Source organism: Ceratotherium simum, chromosome 23, assembly GCF_057802395.1.
Source record: "Ceratotherium simum simum isolate JZ-2026a chromosome 23, ASM5780239v1, whole genome shotgun sequence".
Classification (NCBI taxonomy): Eukaryota; Metazoa; Chordata; class Mammalia; order Perissodactyla; family Rhinocerotidae; genus Ceratotherium; species Ceratotherium simum.
Genome location: NC_141922.1, coordinates 7,896,159 through 7,917,759, shown reverse-complemented (window position 1 = coordinate 7,917,759; position 21,601 = coordinate 7,896,159).

Here is a 21,601-nt window from a genome sequence, read left to right as displayed (position 1 = left end):
AATTGCTGTCCAGCACTCAAAGCAGTGCTGGTGACCACTCTTTACATATCACTTTGTGTTTTCGTTATTTCAAGAAGAGGGTGCTGTGTGCAGACAGCCTGTGATGGTCAGGGACATATACCTGGAGGGAATCTGGAGAGGTAAGGAGGGGCCTCAAATCTGCCATTGTAGTTGACCCCCTGTGGTGGGTGATGGGAGCCAGTGGAGGGCTTCACAGAGGATGATGAAAGGGTCCTGCCTGTAGGAGGGATGCGTCATTCTGTCTGTAGCGGGGAGGCTGTATCAGAGGGGAGGAGAGGTATGGCTGGTTAGGCCAGGTCACCCCACAGGGAAGCTGTGGACACAGCAACTCTGGTTGCATATGAGAGAGGAGGAGCCTGGGAGAGGTGAGTGGCTGTTAGCTTTCCAGCTTGTTGGTTTCAGTGTTTAGTTGTGATTTCATGGAAATATGGGATCCAGGGAGGGGATGGCAGTAAGCTGAGGTTTGAGAGTTGCACTGAGCTGTCCTTGTCTCAGCCCCACTGGGGTGATTTCACTGAGGTGGTAATTGGGCCTCTGGCTTCTTTATTTCTAAGAGCTGGCATTTGCTCTGCCATCAATACATGGGTGCTGAACATATGAATGGATCGTCTCTACACAAGGGTCAGAGTCACAGAATACTAGAACAGTAAAGATTTACAGTTCCTGGACCTGAGCCTTGCTGGGGGAGTCTGGGGGTACAGTGGGTAAGAGCAGGGCTCGGGGCTGACTCCTGGATTCAGAACCAACACCACCTCTTCTTTACCACGTGCCAATGTTCCAGTTACTTAACTATGCCGTGTCTTAGCTTCCTTGTCTGCAAAATAGGCACACTAATTGCACTGATGTCAGATGATTGTAAAAGATAATGTATGTAAGACCCTCAGAGAGGTGCCTGGCATGCAGTATACGTTCAGCAAGACACCTTTTTACTCCCCAGTCTCAATCCTCAGAACTGAGTCTGGCCAGCAGTAGACATTTTACGAACGCTTTTTCGAAATAAGGAATTTAGTTCAACTCTTCCACTGTGCGGGCCAGCAAACGAAGACTCGACACATTTAGGAGATGGACATACTATCCTTCTGCAAGGTAGTGGGATCCCAGGCTGACAGCTTGGGGACCACTCTTTGAGTCCTTGCACGCTTTTGATGAGACCTAATCATTTGACTGTCATTTCTCCCTTTGCTCCCAGACCACCACTTATGTGGCGTTCTACTGGTCTAGGAGTCTCCAGCTGGGGATTGCCGTAGGAGAGAAAGCTCCAGGGCCTGGCCATTCTGGGCTCAGAAGGTGGCAGCCCATAGCACAGAGCAGAATGTCACTGCCAACTAGTCTGTCCAGGCATGGCGTGGAGGGTCAGCGGTGAGAACCTTGGGAGAGGCCAGAGCTAGCGGCCTCAAGTCAGTGTAGCTGCTGACCTTGGAGGAAAGGGAGGATGGAAAATTCAGAGGTCAGTCTTGAGGCAGGATGACCCACAGCTGCCCTGAGGTTAGTGCGGACGTGGGACCATCGGTCTAGCATGCCAGCAGAGGGTAGGTGGGAAGCTCATGGATTTTGGAGCCAGAATGCTGGGGTTTGAATCCCAGCACTATCTCTCACTAACCGTGTAGGCTTGATTGAGTTATTTAACCTCTCTATGCCTCAAAAAACTCATCCGTGAAATGGGGGATAATTAGAGTATCTATTTCCTTGGGTGGTTGCAAAAAATAATATATAAGATGCTTAGAGTGTTGTCTGGCACAGAGTGAGTACTCAGTAACCATTGTTATTGTTTTTATTATTATTACTGTTATTGTTATTTGCCAGGATGGAAAGAAATGGGTAAGGAGGGCATCTCGTGCTGCAATGTAAGCCCTGGATTGGGAGCTGGGCCCCCTGGTTTCCAATTCCAGTTCTGCCAGTGGTATGCCCTTGGGCTTTTAGTATTCACAGGGACTAAGTTCCCCTTGGGACACAGGCTTGCTATCAGCCTGTCTATGATCTGGTCTAGCCATGTCCCCTGTGTTTTATCCCCTTGCATCCAATGCTCCAGCCCTCTTAATGGCTTGTGCTCCCTGAACCTGTCACTTAGGTCCCCACACCTGCTCCTTTCCAATTGCCATAGGCTCACATGTTCAACTCTTCTTGGGAATCCGGGGCTTGAGGCATAGAAGCTGCTCAGCGAATATCTCCTGACTCATTGACTGTTGCTTCTCACAAATGAGTGTGGGCATCTTTTATAGGAAGTCTGCCACCAACACAGCTTGGGTCTCCTTTGCCCTGGTTAATGCTTCATCATGAGCCAGCCATCCACTTGGGCATCATTTCCCACAGAAGACTTCCCCACTGAGAAAGTCCCCACCCTCTGGAAGCCTCCGCCACTGTGATCCTGGCTAACTCGCTGAGTCTACACCTCTGTGTTACCATTGGGAAGCCAAATGCAGCTTCAGTAAGGGCACTTTTGGGGGAAGTGGTGATTAGAGCAGATCTTGAGGGAGGGAGATTTGGGGTGAGTGAGGTATGGAACAAAGACCCAGGATAAAAAGAACAAAACAAACAAAAAAGGTTTTGTTTGGTAGATTTTTTTCTTAAACCTGAAAAGCAAAGCTACACTAGGGATTTGAGCCACTGAAGTATGGATGTCTTCTTGCTCAGCTGGCTTTTATTCTGCATCCAGGGGTGCACTGCTATCTTAAAAGTCTTTTGATTTCTGCTACAAGCCCATGAGCCGCTTCAAAAACCTCCATCCTGTCTCCCTTGGCACACCCACTCCTCCTCTCTTCTTTGGAAAGAGTGAGGTACACACTTCGTGCAATAACAGCTCACATTTTAAAGCCCTTGCTGCATACGAGGGCCTGTGTCAATGGTTTTGTCTAAATTATAGTATACACTCCTCACACCAGTCCTATAAGGGAGAATCACCGTTATTCCTGCTTTGCAAATGAGTAAACTGAGGCTTAGAGAAGTGAGTAACCGCTTCTAAGTTACCAGCTGGTAAATGGGAAATTGAAGTCTCCAGTGGGTTCTGGTGGCTCAGGGCTCCCCTTAACTATGTTCCCATATCCTATCTTGCCTCTCTCTTGCAGGATAAAGGAAAGGACTTTTCCAGGCCCCTGCCTCCACCAAGAAAGGTGGGAAGGAGGGGGAGATCTGAGAGTCAGAGGGTCCCTGCAGAGAGGAAACTTGGCCTGGCTTTGCTGATGAGGCAGCAGAATGCCTTCTTGGTCATGCAGATTCACTTTCCCAGGCTTAGGTGGGTACAGTTTCCTCATCTTGTTAAGCAAATGAAAATTAAGGATTTTTTTTTTTTTTTGAGACTTTATCTCCTGCCTCACGTGCTCCTCGAACGTAGAAAATAGACCAGATGTGCCTGGAAGAGGACATGCAACCTTAGGGCGGATAAAAGGGAGAGGAAAGATGGATGCAAAGAGCAGGACAGACGTGGGAGCGGGTCTTTGGCAACATTGTATGTCTGGATTTCAGTAAAAATTGATATAGGCCTTTCAGGACCTAGGCTGACCAAGTTCAGGGGTCAAAGGGGCTTGTCTTCTCCACTACCAGAGCCCTTAGCATATTGTACCCCAATGAACTGCTTCATTTCTCAGATACCCCCTGGACTCTGACAACTGCAGGGCGGGACCTGGATCCTGGATCTTTCTTGTTCCCTATTTTATTTCTAAGGCTTAACACAGCATGTACATGGAACACATATATTAATATGGGTTGACTTGTACCAAGAGCAAGTCCTGGCAAAGGACAGGACTGGGAAGGTGGGTCCTGCCTGTCTTAGGCAGGGGATATGACTTGCAAAGAGATATGGAAACATGGCACTTATCAAGGGCTCTTTCTGTTGCAACCTGAAAGAAACCCAACCAAGGTGGCAAAGCAGGAACTTTCTAACCCCAGACTTCAGTGTTAGGGAGTCCTCTTGCTCACAGATACAAGCCACATGGTCCATTATCAGATTTTATTAAAAAATGAAGGTCATATTGTGACCTCTATCCATTTTATTGCTTCATCTCTTAATTTTTTCTTAAATTGGGTAGAAAGTTGAAGAGCTCTTTATAAAAGGTCACTTTAAGGTTTGACATCTTTTGGTATAATAATAGTAAATATTATTGTTATTGTTATTATTATTTTATATCTCAGTTCTTCTCAAAGACTGATGCCTCTAAACACCTGCATTAGCAACACGTGCGGGGGTGAGAGATTCTTGTTAACATGCAGATTCCTGAACATTTTTCTAGACTTAGCCAGAAAAGGGGTTGTGGAAAGGAGAGTGGCCCAGGATTTTCCTTTTATTGTAATCACTCCAGCAACTCTTAAGCAAAGCAGAATTTGAAAGCCACTGTATTTTCTTATTTAATTCCCACTAGAGTCACACAAAGGAGGTATACATGTATACGTTTTTTTTCTTTTATAGATGAGAGACCTTAGACTTGGAGAAGAAAATTGACAGTTAACTGCCCAAGGCCTCACAGCCGCTAAGTGGTAGGATTATGATGTCTGTCTATCTTCCTAAAGCAGTTGCCCAGCTCTTCCTAAATTTGAGCTCTTCTGTGTCCTTAGGACTCTGGAAAGCTCTGAGGCTTAGAAGAAGTATAAAAATAGTTCCTGAACTCACATTAGTTATAATTTAATTGGGGACATTAGAGGCACGTGGATGAAAGAGAAGCAAGAAATTTGGGGTGGGGCATAAATTCAAAGAAAAGAGGCATATAGCAGGAGGGCATAAAGTTGGAGGAAGGAGAGTGATCTGGGCTAAACTGGAGAACATTCCAGATGAAGAAAATTCCAAGAAGAAAGTAGAATTTCAGACTGATTCTCTAGAATGAATTGAATTGGCATAGGCAGGTGGAGTGCAGAAGAATGTTCCAGGTGGATGGAACAGCCTGGACAAAGATATGGAGGTAGGAATTTACAAGCAAGTTTGAGAGCCCTTCCAGCCCAAGCCACATCAGTCACACAGCTGGCAGGCTGTAATGACTTGGGCCTGGCTTATTAAGCACATTTGAAAATTGGGTGAATTGCTTGATTTGGTAAAAAATTACATGGTACATTTAATCAGGCCTCCTTTAAGGAACAAATGCCATTAAACACCACTTAATTAGCTGCCCCTGCAGCCTGACTGGGTGAAAATTATATCCTTGACAAACTACAAAACATTTTTAAGGTCAAATATGGAGAATAAAAATACCACTGGATGCCCTCGGGTAATAGGTCCATAAAAACTTGCCTCATTTTCATTCATTGAAAAGATTCATTCTGGACTGCAGCTAATCAGAACTTGATGGGCTTTCTTTGGAGCAGAATCTTAAGACCCAGGGTATGTTGCTCTTTGTGCTAAAGGAGTAAAAAATAAAAGAGCCAGAAAAACAGACACATACACATTCAATAATACATTTGTTTATCAGCCTGCTGATTTGTTTTGGAAATAAAAATGTCTACTTGCTCTATTAACCCAGGATACTGTGGTATATTATAGCAATCTGAGCTCTGGCTATGCCAGGACAAAGAAAGCAAATCAGAGAATATTAAAGAGATGAGGTAGACAGAACCATCCTATTGCATTTTTAAAAAACTTCTAAGTAACGTACAATATTGGTACAGAAAAGCATACATATCGTAAGTGCACAGCTTACTACAATTCTATAAACTAAAATCACCCTTGTCACCAGCATTACCACATCAAGAAACCAAGCTTATCACCCACCCAGAAGCCCCCTAATGCTTTCTTTCCACCATTCCCTGCTCTCCCCACCCTGTGGGTAACTGCTGTCCTGACTGTCACAGTGGAGATGGCTTTCCCTGCTGCCATGCATTATATGAACACATCACACAGCGTACCCTCTTTTGTGTCTGGCTGCTTTTGCTCAACATAGTCTAAGAGATTCATCCATGCTGCTGTGTGTGCGCTAATTTGTTAAATAATATATATATATATATTGCTGTATTGTGTTCTATTAGGTGAATATGATATAATCTATTTACATACTTTGTGGCTCGTGGATATTTGGGCAATTTTTCATTTGGAGCTACTATGAATAATGCTGCTATGAACATGCATTTTGTTGAGTGTATGTTGGCATATATGGGCCTATCTAGGCATGAGATTTCTGTGGCTTAGTGTACGCACATGTGTAGCTGGAGTGAATATGACTTCATTGCCTTGTGATATATACATTAATTGAAAGAGCATTAATATATATTAATAATATATATTATATATATTAAATACATATACTATATAATATTGTATATATTATATATAATATTACATATATATTGTATATGTTATATATAATATTACATGTATATTATATATAACCTATCTGTCTATTCCTTTAGACCACCAGCTCTTTGAATGCAGTGACTGCCAGCTTATTTATCTCTTTGTCCTGGAGACAAGTGAACTGCTTGGCACGGGGAAATCCTAACATATATTTGTTCAACAAAGGAATGAGCACTGAGCTCAGATGACCTGGATTCTAGTTATTTAGCCTCCCTGGGGCTCAGTTTCTCCATCTGTCTAATGGATTTGTTAATGGAAGACTACTGACTGAGAGTTTGACTTTCTTCTAAAGGAAATTATACAGCAGCGCCCCTGCCCCGCAGTCTCTTACCTTTGTAGTGTGGGGGTAGTCAATTCTTGTTTTTCGTCAGACTTCTTATTAAAGACATTGTCTACTTAACCTATATTGGGATTCTGACCCCATATCCCCCCAACGGACAAAACATTCTAAATGCAATCAGAGAAATCAACCCATAATTGAACACTTGCAAATCGTTATGTTAGTGGAAAAGCATTTTCCATCTCTTCTGGTCGTTGCCTTCCCCAGCCTGCCTCCTCCCACCCAGAGGTCCCTATTGGGCATTTTCCCATGTTTCACTTCATTTTTAAGTGTTGACTAGAAGTGTTCTTCCATACATTTAAGATGCAACTGTAATCCAAATGATGAACACTAGTAAATACAATTTGAACACTGTTTCTCGCTTAAAAAGAATCGAGTAGATTTCAAATAATTTGTTGATGTATTTGACTCCCCTGCCTTGTTTGTAAGGTGGGGAAAATAGGGCTTAAATGGTCAGATTGTTTTGTGAGTTGGATCAGAAAACATCTGATGTAGATGGGCTTGGGGATGGAGTGATTTTCACCCACCTTATCCCTTCTGAGGCCGATCCCTTTCACAATCAGAGCTGGCATCTTCCACTAGGAGCTGGCTCTGCATCATTATATAGGTCCATGCCTTCTTGGGGTCTTCAATTCTTTATCTAGAAAATGAGGTTTTTAGGTAAAATAACTTCCAGCTTTTACCTTATTCCCCAAATTTTGGAATGATTTTTAAAAGGAATTTGGGGTGAAGTAGATGATGGAATGTAGTACATAGCTTTATTATTTCTGATTTTTCTCCTCTTTCTATATCCTTTACCTTAGGATCTTGCACTTACATCCACTAGGGATGGAGGATATTGCCCCACCCCATTGATGTTGGGCATGGCCTTGTGACTTGCCTTGGCCTTTGAGATGTGGGTGGATGGACAGAGTGGCAGTCCCAAGCCTACATTGTTAGAAGCATTGTGTATTTCCATTTTCCATTCTTGTGCTTCCAACTTCCCCTATGAGAAGAACATGATCTTGGCTGTAGCTGCTACCCCTTCAGTCTAGACCCCAGAATGAACACATTTATAGTAGAGCATTTCCAATCATCCCACTGACCTGTGGATCTGAGAATAAAAGCCCACTATTGCACTGCTCTCTGACACATATAGTGAAGGTATATCATCTTGTCAACAAAAGAAGCAATGGTAAAACATGTCTTTGCCTTTGTTGTCCTCTCCTGGTATGTTAGGACAAGGAGGATAAGATCAGTATAAAAGAGTGGAAACCTGCCACAGGTAATAATAAACATTGTTATCATTCTCTATAAAACTCCTTATTGAGCCATTTACTTACATTATTTCACTTATTTTTAATAACAACCTTATGAGGAGGCATGATTATTGCCATTTTATAGAGAACAAAAATCATGTTCAAAGAAGCCAAGAGGCTTGCTCAAGGCTATGCAATTAACAAGTGGGGGAGATATGAGGTAATCCCAGGCCAGTTCTAAACCACTTTGTTCTGCCCCTTTCAAAAACATGGATGTTAAGTGTGAGTGGTCTGGTGTGCTCCAATGAGTTCTCATGGAGACCTTGTGTACATGTGTAGGTCACATAGAAGGTGCCAGGGTTGGGACTATGGTTATGAAATTCAGAGTGTGAGGGAAAGGTTTGGATCAGACTCCTGGACTGTGAGTGTGGCAAGACTCTTGGTGCTCACTGAATGCTCATGTGGTCCTCTCTATTTCCCAGCCATACTTAAGGTTATGTTGGGCAACATGACTAAGTTCTGGATGGTTAGATGTAGGCCAATATATTATAAGGAATTTCAAAGCTTGAACCTTAAAAATATTCCCTTCCCTTGCTTTCCTCTCTCCAGCCTCCCTGAAGCCGTGTATCTCAGGTGGTGTAGGTACAAGACGGAAGCCACCTGTGCCCCAAATCATAGGTGAGACGAGTATCACTAAGAGCTACGTGACCCTCATAGGACTGTGACATGAGTGAGAAATAAGCTTTTATTGTGTTAAGACACTGAGATTTGGGAGTATATTTGTTGCTTCAGTGTAACCTGTTCTATCCTAACTAAAAAATGTGATTTGCCTTTTCAGCGAAGTGAGAAAATCTCTTGGCTCTTCCACCTGGAGTGGATACTGAAGATATTCTAGTGTCTTTTGGCAAAAATTTAAGGTAAGTGACAGCCAATGTGACATTTCTAGAATTCTATAATCTCTCTGAACATCAGTGCAGAGGCACATCTGTCCTTTTAAAATATTTTTTATACCCTCCAGACCAAGAAAAGTGACTGAAACATAGTAGATGTATGTCAAAAAATTAAAGAGTAAGATAGACGGATGAATGAAAAAAAGGAAGAGTGATGAAATTGTATCTGGGCAAATAACTGGGGGCTGTGATGGGACACGGAAGGGGGTCCTAATTATTTCCTTTCCAGAATGAAAAGCACACCATCATTGGTCTTGTGCCTTGTCTCTGACTTGAACATCAGTAATACTGGGACAAGAGTTATTGTTTCAAGGGACAATGTCAAGGCCCCGTCGTGTTTGGTTGTCAACCGCTGACTCTGAAGAAACAGCTTATTAGCTTTAGGAGTGCACAGCTACCCCCAAATCCAGAGGGAGCTGCCTCTAGACAATGCCATTCTTCATGGCTTTAATTTGAAGCATTTACATCCTTTGGAGGACTGTGTCAAGAGAGCTTTTAATGAAAAAAGTTCCATTTGAAATAAGCTTGTTTTTTTAAATACTTTTTTCCCCTTTCATTTTGAAGAGGCAGGCTATAGAGTGTTTATAATTAATTCCCCACACTTCTTGTTCACTGAACATGTATTCAAGGAACTTTGAGGAGAGCGTTTTTTTTATTGTTCACCGGGAAGAATAATAGGATCAGAAATTTAAGCAGACTTGGTCACTTGAGTGGGAGGAGTAGGCAGTGACTGGGGACTGCGTGATCTGAGGGTGTTATGAACAAGGCCCTGGGCCAAAAATACCTCCTTTGGATAAAATCAAGTGTCAGAGAATCTGTACTCAGAAAGTTCTACTTTGAAGAGTTGTAGGCAGAGGCTACTTGTTCCTAGACAAATATGAGTGAGATAAGCAAGCCTAGAAGCTCTGTGATCTTGACATACAGATTTAAAATGGTAAAACGTATATGGTCTTTTATTTTTTCAAGTGTGCCGTAGATATGACCTAACATAATGTGCAAAACAACCCTATGAGTTAGGGCTCATTATCCTCATTTTATGGATGTGACTGAGGTGTGATTTATTATGTTCTAGCTGAATGGAGATCTTAAGCTGGTTCTTGTCGGGGCAGTGCAAGGATAGTTCAGAGGCTTTCCCTTTCAAACCATTACCATAAATAAATACCATAAATACCACCACCACCATCACCATTGCCACCCCCATCGCCACGACTGCCACCATTGCTACCACCACCACTCTCGTCATTACTGTCACCATCAGCACCACAACCAGCACCAACATCATCTCTACCATCACCCCACCAGCATTACTGTCACCATCACCACCACAACTAATGCCACCATCATCTCTACCACCCCCACCACTTTCATCACTGCTACCATCATTATTGTCACTATTACCACTACAACCAACACGACCGTCATCTCTACCACTACTAATACCACCACCACCACCAGAATCACCACCAAACTAGGTCCCCCGAGTTCTATTATCTGTTACCGGAGGCTTACATGAATCTTGACAATTTGGGTGATAACAGTGATGGTGATTTTTCTACATGGAGTAGGTTACTTGAAGATGGAGAAATGATAGGGCCTAGCTGGAACGTACCAGTTAAAGGGAAAGTGTGTGTTATTCAAAGGAAGTGTGCAACAGACAACATCAGGAAGGAGAGTCAGCATGGCTCCTTGTACAATGATGTACGGTCACCTGAGGGGAGATTCAATGCCCATGCAACTCCTAAGAGCCAGTATACGTGGTGCCCACATAAGGGGAGGCCGTGCTCTCTACAAACTCAGACTCAGTTCCTTTCCCCACGGTCTCTCAGACCTATCTCTTGGATTCTATTTTCCACCAACTTCACTGTTTCTCATTTGTCTCTTTCTTTCCCCCAACCCCGCTCGGGGAGGCATGTTCTCAGGTAGTGGGGAAAACTTGCTTTTTAGGAGTTTAAACTACATGGGGAGAAATTTCTCCCTCCTTTCATTGTCTGTGCCATCATCCTTTCTTGGAAGTATACACATGAAGAGTAGTCTGGCTCCTTGTTATTCAAGGTTTGGTCTTTGGAACAGCAGATTAGCATCATCCAAATGCTTATTAGAAACAGAATCTCAGACCCCAGACCTACTGAATCAGAATCTTCACTTAACAAGATTCCTTGGGGAGTCTTAAATACAAAATTTGAGAAGCACTTGTCGAGCTGCTTGATTGAGGGGAGAGGAATGGTGAGAATACAACAAAAAACACTATAAATAAACCTGAGCTTTTATTTGCTGAATAGACAGATTCGAGCATCTGTGGGATGATTATATGCTTCAGATTCCTCCTGCGTGGAAGATGATGAAGCAAAATTATACCCTGAACTTCTGCCATCAGAGCTTGAGCTCTCTCATTACAGCTTGCTGCCCCTCAATGTCCAGGTCAGAAAACTGCTCTGTGCCCAGAATCCAGGTCACATAGGCAGTCAGTGTGGGAAGAAAACAAGCATTAGGAGCCTGGAGTCCAAGTTCTAGTGGAGAGCGCCATGCCAGTCACAGGATGCTAGAATCAGAAGGATCCTCAAGCAACATCACTCCCCATCTGATTCCTCTCTTTCATGTCATCCTGGTTATTTTATTCTCAGCTTGAATCAGTGTCTCACATTATTTTGACTATTTACTTATTTCTTATGGCTTCTCCCACTAGAATGTAATTTCATGAGGCCATGAACTTTTTCCATCTGTTTGTGGCTGTATTCCCAGCCATGTCACATAGAAGGTGCTTAATAATAATTTGCAGAATAAATAAATGTAATAAAATTAAGGTCCTAAAAATGAAAATAATTTATTAATATTATTTGTTCAAGTCAAAAAGATAAGAAATTGTCTGCCAGGCCCTACCCTACGCACTGTATATGTAAAATCCCTTACGGTAGGAATTATTATTCCTATTTTTTTCATGGGGTAGATGTCCCAAGTCTCAGAGCTAGTTAAGAACACAAGATTTTTCCACAATAATATGTCGCTATCTTTGCCATATCTAAGAATTGAATCTGTATCTATTGACACTTATATGATTTTTTTAGATGCACGGAAATAAAAGCAAGGAAGAGTAATTTGTTCATCTATACTAAGCATAAACTCCATGTCAGATAGAGAGGGAGACATGTCCTCTGCATTGTTTCTTTTAATCTGCTCAACAACATTACACAGAATAGGTATTATTATCTCCAAGTTTTACTGAGAAGTTATGAGCCAAAGAGTTCTTGTCTAGAAAGTAGTTGATATATATTTTAAGATCAAAACTGTTTTATTCCAAAATCTATGTTCTTTATCATATACCATTTTGTCTCCTCCTGCCTTTTTATTTATAAGAACTGGTCCTTATATACAATACTCAGCAAAATCTCCATTCATTTTTGGATGAAGTTTTACCATAAGGAAGAAAAGTTAAAATATAGGAAGCTGATTTCAGAGATTTATTTTAAAGCAGTAATTTTCGTGTTTTTTTCCTGGGGCCAGCTTGCATCCACTCAATCTCCTGTACCTTCTCCTTCTACTTCCTCAGGTAATGAGTCCTTAACCATAGTTGGATCCTCGGCCTTCAAAGAGGGCCACCTACTTTCTTCCATTCTTTATTTCTTTGGCAGCAGAAGTTGTCTGATGCATTTCAGATAGATTTCCAATGAGGCTTGTAATTCAATTAGATGGACACTTAGTGTCTGACGGACACTCAGTGAGTTAAATTTCACTCTTCTTGAAGGGAGACCAACGGGTTTAGATTCCGATGGACTAGATCTGAATCCCAACTCTGTTAGGTATTAGCTGTGACATCTTGAGTGATTGGGTCATTATTGTAATTCTCAATTATTCATATGCCAAGCAGTGGAAACACCTGGCACAGAGGGTTATTTTGAGGCATGAGTGTTCTGATGCACTGGCTCATCTCCTGTGCCCATGTTCTGTGCATGCTGGGTCACGGGATTTGCCTGATTGATGAATTGAGGATCATAGAGTCTTGGGGAAGGGAATCAGGAGGTCTCCTGATGCTTGCGTTGTGCTCTGAGTAGAGATGCTGCCACCCACGTTTGCAACAGCAGAGGATAAGTAGGAGATATGGAGACCGAAGACCTCTGCTTGCTGCCTTTTAACATATGATATATTTGGATGAAGAATGTTGAAAGAAAAGGCAGCAAGCAATTGCTACTATATTCACTTAAAAAGAGTAAGCTTTACATGCGGCGCAAGTAGGCAAGAAGAAGGGGCTCTTTTTGAATGGACAGACAATAAATATATTTTAACAAATCTTTAGAGGAAGCAACCATGGCGGGATCCACACAACTTAATCAAATGATGAGAAAGTTAGTGTGGACCGGGGCAAAGAAGGGCAGATAGAGAGGTGAAACACGCGTAATGTGATCACATCAATTTGAGTGCACTTATAGAGTAAGAACTAATTTGGAAAAAGATTGGCCTACAAGTTATCCCAGACGCAGAAGATTCTTAAACAGAATATATAACATTAAAAAGACTTTAGAGGTAAATGTGGAAGAGAAACATTTAAAATTTTTTTTAACTTCCAAATTACTTGTAGTGCCATTTGCAAATAATTGCTACATTAATTATAAACAAAAATCTTTTTATTAATTAATTTATCTTTTCATTAAAGCACATCTAAGAAACTCTATGGAAAAATAATTTTTAGGCAAAAACAGATATTTTTCCTTTTGCTTTCAAATATACACAGTGACATAAAGCTTTTGCTAATCTACTTTACCCTGTGTTCTCAGAAGCACAAGCAACACATTTCCTTGATTATAAATGTGAAATTTGCACTTTTCACTAACTCAGACTGTTGTCCCCTGGGTAGTCTCCATTAACGAAGTTTTACTCGACTTGTCGCATAGTAGCGAATTTATCCACCGGAAAATTAACAGAAAGACAACCTAGGGCCTTTTAGGAGTAATTAATGTGTTTGGAATTGCTGTGGAACTCTAACTGCTGGTTATAAAACGTACAGTCTTGTTAGTTTCGTGACTGGGCTAACGTGGTTTTGGCCTGGGTGTCTGGGGAGGGGCAGGATGGAGGATTATGGCTTATTAATAATTCCGTTTCACAGACAGACTCTTCCCTGCCAGGCCCCGTTGATTTATCTTCCCGATGCCATGTTGAAGTCGGCCACAGATTTACAGCTGATTTATTTTGACTCTGTTAATATGAGCAACATCACTGGGCCTCATGATTAAGTATTCACGATTGGCTATAAATTACTCTCTTTCTTTGCTCTAGATAATAACAGATTATTTCTCACCTCTTCTACATGTGAATTATGAAAGACAGTTACTTCTATAATCTCTAGCACATCTAGCCTTGAAAAGGTTTGTGTGTTCAGTTCTCCTGTTTCAGAAGGCAAGCTGCCTCTGCTGCCTTTTTTTACAACATGAGTGAATGAATTACTGCTCTTGAAAATTTATCTAGGCACGATGGTCAGGTTGGAAGAAAAAACTGGGTTTTGTGTCAGGAAATTTAGAAGTTTGCCAGGGTCCCGCTGCCAACCAGCTGTGGGAATAGCTAGAAATTCAATTTTGTCAGGCCTCAGTTTCCTTATCTGTCCGTCAATAAGGACAATATGTTTGTCTCTACTTTAAAGTTATTGTGAGGATCAATGAAGACAACAGTAATACCTCATAAAAAGAAAATTGGGATGACATAAACATATACACATGAGTTTCTATGTGTGTTTTATATATGAGTAATATATGTATATGTATAAAAATAGGGGTACATATGTGTATGTATATATGTGTGTATATACAGTGTATGTGTATGTATGTATATGTATATGTGTATATATATTTTTATTTTTGCTCTGAAGTATCTTAGCTAGGATTTCCTGTGGAATCTCTAATTGAGGAAAGGATAAAAGAATTTTAGAATTTATATTGATTGTTCACTGATAATAACTATCATTAATTAGCACTAATCGTATGCCAAGCACTGTTAGGTGCTTTTCAAAGATTGGCTCACTTGGTCCTTAGAATGCCTAAGTTATTATTTTTTATTATTTCCATTTTACAGATAAGGAAAATGATGCCCAGATACATTAAGAACTTGCTTAAGGTCACACGGCTGGATTGTGACAAGGAGGTTGAAACCCAAGGTGGCTGGCTGCCCTCTGAGCCCTTACCCCGTGGTATAGGCCAACTCTCACATTGCATGGGTGTTGTCCAGCACTCAGAGCTCCTTGCAAATTCCCTCTACCTGGGTTTTTAAGGACCATCTAATTTTTGTACAAATGAGAAAATGGATCTTCAGGGAAATGAATACGAATCACTTAAGCAAATTAGTGAGGAATTAGAACATCTGGGGTCTAGGCAGAGTAGAGCATCAACATGTGAGAACGGAGGAGACGTTAGTGATAACTTGGTCACAGCAACTCAGGCCCAGAGAGCTTAGCAGAGAAAGAAAGTATTGATGGGCATAACTGGAAAGTTTGGGTGCTGCATCTTCTTCAGGCCTGATTGGATCTGGGGAAGCCAGGCATCACCGGGACACTTCCTCATCCCTCTCTTGGCTCCACCTTCTCATGCATTATTGCTGGTGGTCCCAGAAACAGGAGTAAAATGTTCCCTCCTCCAACACTGTATTGTCCCTTCCTGACGACCTTGGCCCAATCTTGCTTTGGCCATCTTCGCATCTCTCAAACAATGGAAACATCCTCTTGTGGAAGAGGGGAGCTAATTTACGGGCTCTAAGTTTGAAGGCATTAAGGTCCAAGGTGAAATAACGATAGGAGAAAATCATTTTCTAACAAGTAAAGAAGCAAGTGCTTTGGAAGAAGTTTGAGAATAAAAAGGAGAGAAGACTGTGGGCAAGGAAAAGATAATTTTGAAGGGTTCCCGAAGGTCTAACATCATGTGCTTCATGAGATAATATTTCTGCAAGTGGTTTTGTTTGTTTTGTTTGTCTGTTTTCGTTGTTAATGTCTGTGTTAGCAACACCCACTCATCTAACGAATGGGGCACAGCCCAAGGGATCAGCTCAGGAAATAGGACTTTGATCTAAACTAGAATACATTTTTCCTTGTGCAAAGAAAGTGAAATGCTAAGTGGACATGAGTCCATTACTTATGTGTGATGACTAGAAAATTCATGCCACCAAAGGATGTCACTGATGGCCAGGAAACAGACTCAGGGCTTAAGACAAAGGCTTAAACAAAAGACGAATCTGCTAGGTTTTTAATGCTAAAGCACGTTGCAGATAGGAGAGATTCTATTGGCTGAGGTCAGTGCCTGGGGTCACTGACAGCTGAGGAGAGTCAGCCTCCAAAGGTGACAGGACAGATAATCGGGAGCCCTCTTAGAGTGGGGAATCAAGTGGCTTGCGTTATGTGAGCTGGGACTGACCTCGAGCAGACAGCCCATTCCTGTTACCACAAGTGCAGCCTACTTGCCGCTTGGAGTGCTAGGGCTAATTTTGTATTTGGAAAGTTGCTTGTCCTACCATTCCTTCCACTTCTACAGCCATCACCTTCTATGCAGCCCTCCCTGCTTCCTGCATTGTCTTGTTCCAGGGGTAAAGGTCAAGGTTATCTTGAAAAGGGATGCTTTAAGATAGGAAGACAACAGAGGAAAGGCAGGCCACGTGGATGTCTCATAAGCTGATTTGGGGCAGGCTAAAGTCAGATATGTGTGTAGGACATACAGATGAAGACTTCCAGCAGCCGTTATAAGCTGTCACCCTAGTGGTTGGTGCCTTAGTGGAGAGGTGGAGATTGAAGGCAGCAATTTAAAAGCCATGGGTGTTTAGATGATAGTGAAGTCAACTGCATTGTAGAATGGTTGGGAAGCTCAAGTAAAGCGTAAAAAGGCCCAGAATGCACTCTGGAAAATACCAACTATTGAGGTAAATGGAGAAGGACCAAGATGGAACAGTTGAGAGACTGGAAAGAGAGCACCAGGAGAAAGTGCCTTCCCAGAATCCGAGAGGGAAATGATTTCTGGAGGAGGAGATAGCTAACGTTTTCCAGTGCCTGAGAAGGCTCAGGCTGGGACTTAGCAAACACAAACAGCCTCAGTGAAAGCAATTCCTGACTGTGGGCTGTGGGGTCGAGAAAGAGCTACATCACTCTAATCAGACTGAGACTTACTGCAATCCCATACTCTGCCCATGGTGTGTGAAGACAGATGGAGAGAGAAACATGGGAGAGGGTGCCTAGGGCAAACCCATCCTTTCTAAAGGCACAATCTAACCTGGAAGTGTAGCACACCATCTCCATGACTTTCTGTGCCCAGAAACTCACCAGGTGGCCACACTTGGCTGCAAGGGAAGTGGGAAAATGACGTCTTTTGTCTTTTCTCGGGGTGATTATGGGCCCAGCTAAAGTCAGGGATTCTTATACAAAGGGAAGAATGGTACAACCAGCAGTTAAACCACAAGCCACATCCCACAATCAGACCCACTTAACAACCTTCAGACTAATATTTTCAACAAGTTGTCAGCCTGCATAGGTCTAAATACCTGCTCCATCATTTACAAGCTGTGAGATCTTGTATAAATTACCTCATCAGTCTTTGTCCCACTATTTTTATATGTAGAATAGGGATGATAATTCTTTTTTACCCACATCATTTGGATTTGTTATAAGGTTCAAATGGTATAAAATCCCTTAGCCCAAAGCCTAGCACAGAGTTGTTTATTATTAATGTAATTATTATATTTGTCAACAATTACTATCAAAATGCACATCTTATAAATTTTATTACTACTTTGAATTATTATTATTAAAGGTCTACTCTCTGTTCGAGTTTGTATTAGCCACTGAAGATACAGTTTTGCCGTTGCTGAATTCTCCAGTTTCTAACAGAATACGGCATTCTGGTAAGGGAGAAATATAAACGATTAGACACAATTACATGTTAGAAGCATCCTGCTCAAAATGAGTAGGAAGTTTTTCTTTGTTGATTTGTTAACACAAAATACAGTTCTTTTCACTTTTTACAGAGCCATTACAATGATACTTAATCTCCTTAGCTTGGTTACTTCTCTCACTGTTGTGATTACTGTTTGTTCATGCTATCATGGAGACAGAGAGAGAGACAGAGAGAGAGAGAGAGAGAATTAACATGACGTTGAGAAAGTTACTTCTTACTCAAGAAAACGTAATTGTGAAGGAAGGGTCGTCCCTGGTGTTCTTCTGGTTTCTTGCAACCCTATGACTCTTTACTTCTGGTTACATGGAAGTCAGTGATTTTTAACAGGTGTGTAAATGGTAATTGGACAATTGGTCTCTGGTTATTTATAACCAGAAGTCATTTTTTCTTCAACACTGGAACATTCATTTCCATCTTAATTAGAGGAAGAAATTTTTAAAATATGATCCATTACAATTTCAACTGTCATCAGCTGGGTGTTCTTTCTCCTCAAATCCATTCAAGTCATGGAAGAAGATTCAAGTGCCATAAACTAGAGGATTACTTACTATCCCTCTGTTTCTCTTGAATTAAATATTTTTCATTATTTTTCATTTTCATGTTTTAAAGATAGTTGGACACATATTTAGTGAGCTGAAACCAGCGTAAACAGAAAACAAATTTTTTATTACTAACAAATAATTATTAGTTTGGTTGTTCCTTTGTCATGATGCACAACTCACAAAGTTCATAAACCATGATTTAGAATCTTTTTTTTTCAGTTGCTTACTAGGCAAATATAAAGAGTGTCAGATATAGTAAATGGCTTAGTGCAAAAAAACCAAAAAAGGTTTTACAGGGAATAAAGTCAGGTTTCAAGCTCAGAGCCTTCCTGACTCTGACTTCTGGGTTTTCGTGCTCCACCATGCTGTCTCCAGCTCTCCTGGCTTCCTGGCTAGAGTCCTTTCCAATGGACGACATGACCTCTCTTGTATATTTGAGCTGAGTCTAACTTATTGAGAGCACAGCAATATTTTTGCACATGTACTTATCTCAGGGCCATGTGGCATGATTAACTTGGTGAGTTTATTTGAAGTTTGCAGCCAGTATCAGTCCCAAGGGATTCCCTACAAGAGGATAAATACAACCCTCACCGCAAAACCCCCAGGCCTCCGGATAGTGAGAGAACTAAGTTGGAAAACCCATTCTTATAACTTCAAAAATAAATTCTTGTCTGCCAACTAGAAACAGCCTCCTAATGTGCCACATCCCACATGCATTTGATTTAATTTGTTTGTGTTTTCTCAGTGATTGCTCTTTAATTATTGCAATGTTGAAACAACTTGCTCTGTCTCCAAAAATATGCTACAGTAGGTGGGGGAAAGACGAGGGGGTAAAGAACAGGCAGCCTGGAAGGCTTGGATAACAGCTGCCTGAGGAGTGTTCCAGTGCTCAGGAGACATTTGTTTGGGGGCATTCATCCTCATTGCTTCACCTTCCAAAGGATGGGATGACAGTCCAAAGGTGACTTCCTAGCAGTCAATATACAGTCTTTTGAAAAATTGCAAAGGCATTTTTACAAAGATATGATGGACTAATTTGAGATAAATTAAGCTGGTTAGATTATGTCAGCATCGCAGGAAGACACAAATTCCACTTTATCCAAAATCACAGCAATGAGGTTCAAAGCATGATGTCTCCCACTCAAGCCTTCACTCTCCCATATCTGCTCTCTTAAGATGAAATGGTGAAGCCTTGAGCTCATATCAGACTTTTAGCTTCCTTTCTAATGCTGTGAGAATGTTTCATAGGATCGGTATACACTCCGCTAGAGTCTCTACCTTTCACAATCCGTGACAACAATGACAAATAGCAAGAATAATAGTAGGCGATATGATTACACATTAATTTGAATGACTTATTCCTATCCATTTTTATTGATAGACTGGAGGCTTAGACAAGTTCAGTAATTTCCCCAAAGCCACACAGCATAAAGTTAGTTTGAGCTGTCTGTTTCCAAAGCCTGACTCTGTTCATTAAAACATATAACATTATAGGTTGGGTTTCAGGCACTATGAGATTTGTGGGTGGCAAGTTTGTTGGGGAAAGCTCTTGAGAACAACTTCTCTAAGGAAATGAGGGAAGTAAGATTGAGCAGAGAAGTTGAACAGTGATGCAGTTGCAACAACCAATCCTATAGGGAGTTCTGGAGATAGGGTTTCCTATGGAGCTGTCCACGACTGAGGCATAGGGGTTGAGCTTTTGAGCAGTTTTAGGTTGTAAGCTACCCTCAGGGAAGATGGAGCAGCTCTCTTTGGCCAAGGGCAATTCTTAGAGAGGCACTCAGCTGCGAGAGCTCAGCAGGCAATACTTCCTGTAGCTGGAGAATGCGTGTTTCGCTCCTAATGGGGAGGATTTGGAAAGTGTGCCTCAGCATCCACTATAGCCCACGATTTGCAGCACTTGGATCCCTTTGTTCCTCCAGGATTCTTGTTGGTCTCTTTGCCTTGGGAAAGTTACAAGAGGGAGGTTAACAGTATAAAGTAGAGTCCCCTAGCCCCACTGCACCTGGTCTTGAGGAAAACTACAGTCATAGTCTCCTTTTTCTACTGTGGACTCTAGATCCCCTCACCCTTACTGAGCACATCTGTAGGTCTAAGGACTGACCTGGTGGTACAGCCCAGTCTCTCATCCCTGAGGCCCTTGGTTACAAAGCTGTTTTGGAGATGTGAATGCTGTACTTGTCCATTTACTGTCAAAATTGGGCAGGGGAGTACCAAGAGAAACCCTGGTGGATCATTCAGGTGCCAAACCTTTCTTTTTCCTTCCTTTCATGTGTTAGACAAGCCCTGCATCTTCTGGATGATTAGGGTCAATTGCCTCTGTCAGGATGGTGACTCCTTTCCCGGCCTGCTGGACTCGTGGCACAGGGAACCTGAAGTGATTGGGCTGCAGCTATAGCTTAAAATTGAACGATAATCTCGTTGTATTCCTGATGCAAGCATTTCTCGTATGGGAACTAGACTCTCTAGACTGACAGAGCCTTGTGTTTTGGGAACAGGAAATAGTGCATCACTGAGAGTGATGGTAAGAGGGGCTGTCCTGTTTCTACTCTTTGGTTCTTGGACCCATGTATTCTACAAATTGGAGAGAAGGCCATATATAATGGTTGCATTAGTTTTCTTTTGCTGCATACCAAATTATCACACATCTGGTGGCTTAAAACAACACTCATTTATTATGTCACAGCCCTGTAGATCAGAGGTCTGGGTGGACTCAGCTGGGTTCTGCTTGGGGTGTCACAAGGTTGGAATCCACCTGAATGCAGGTTGGGCTTTTATCTGGAAGTTCTGGGGAGGAATCTGCTTCCATACTCATTCAGGTTGTTGGCATAATTCAGTTTCCTATAGTCGTAGGACTATCTTATTCTTTAACCATCTCTATAACTCTCTGAAAGTGGGGGTCCCCTGGCTCTCATTCTGACATCACCTCTCCTTACAATAATTGTGCCCACCTTGCTTCTAATGGTCAAGGGTCTCCATTTAGCATCTATTATATCAGGACCCTGATATACCCATTGTTATCATTTTTGTAATGGAATGTCCTATTGTCACCCCTAGGCCACAAAGGGCATCCATGGCTGAGCTCCCAATGATGCTGGTGCCTTTCTCACCTGTGCCTTCCTTATCACTTTGGTAAATGATATATGTCCATTGGAACATGGAACAAACAGCTAGCTGATGTGTTTTTTGTCCTTTAGTGGTATGTACATTCTAGCAGCCTCCCTCCACTGAACCTTTTGATCCTTTTCTTCACCACCAGCCATAGCAATTCTGGCATTTCTACTTATGTAGTATTAACCATTTATTTCCACACTCCTAAGAGCCGTCTTATCA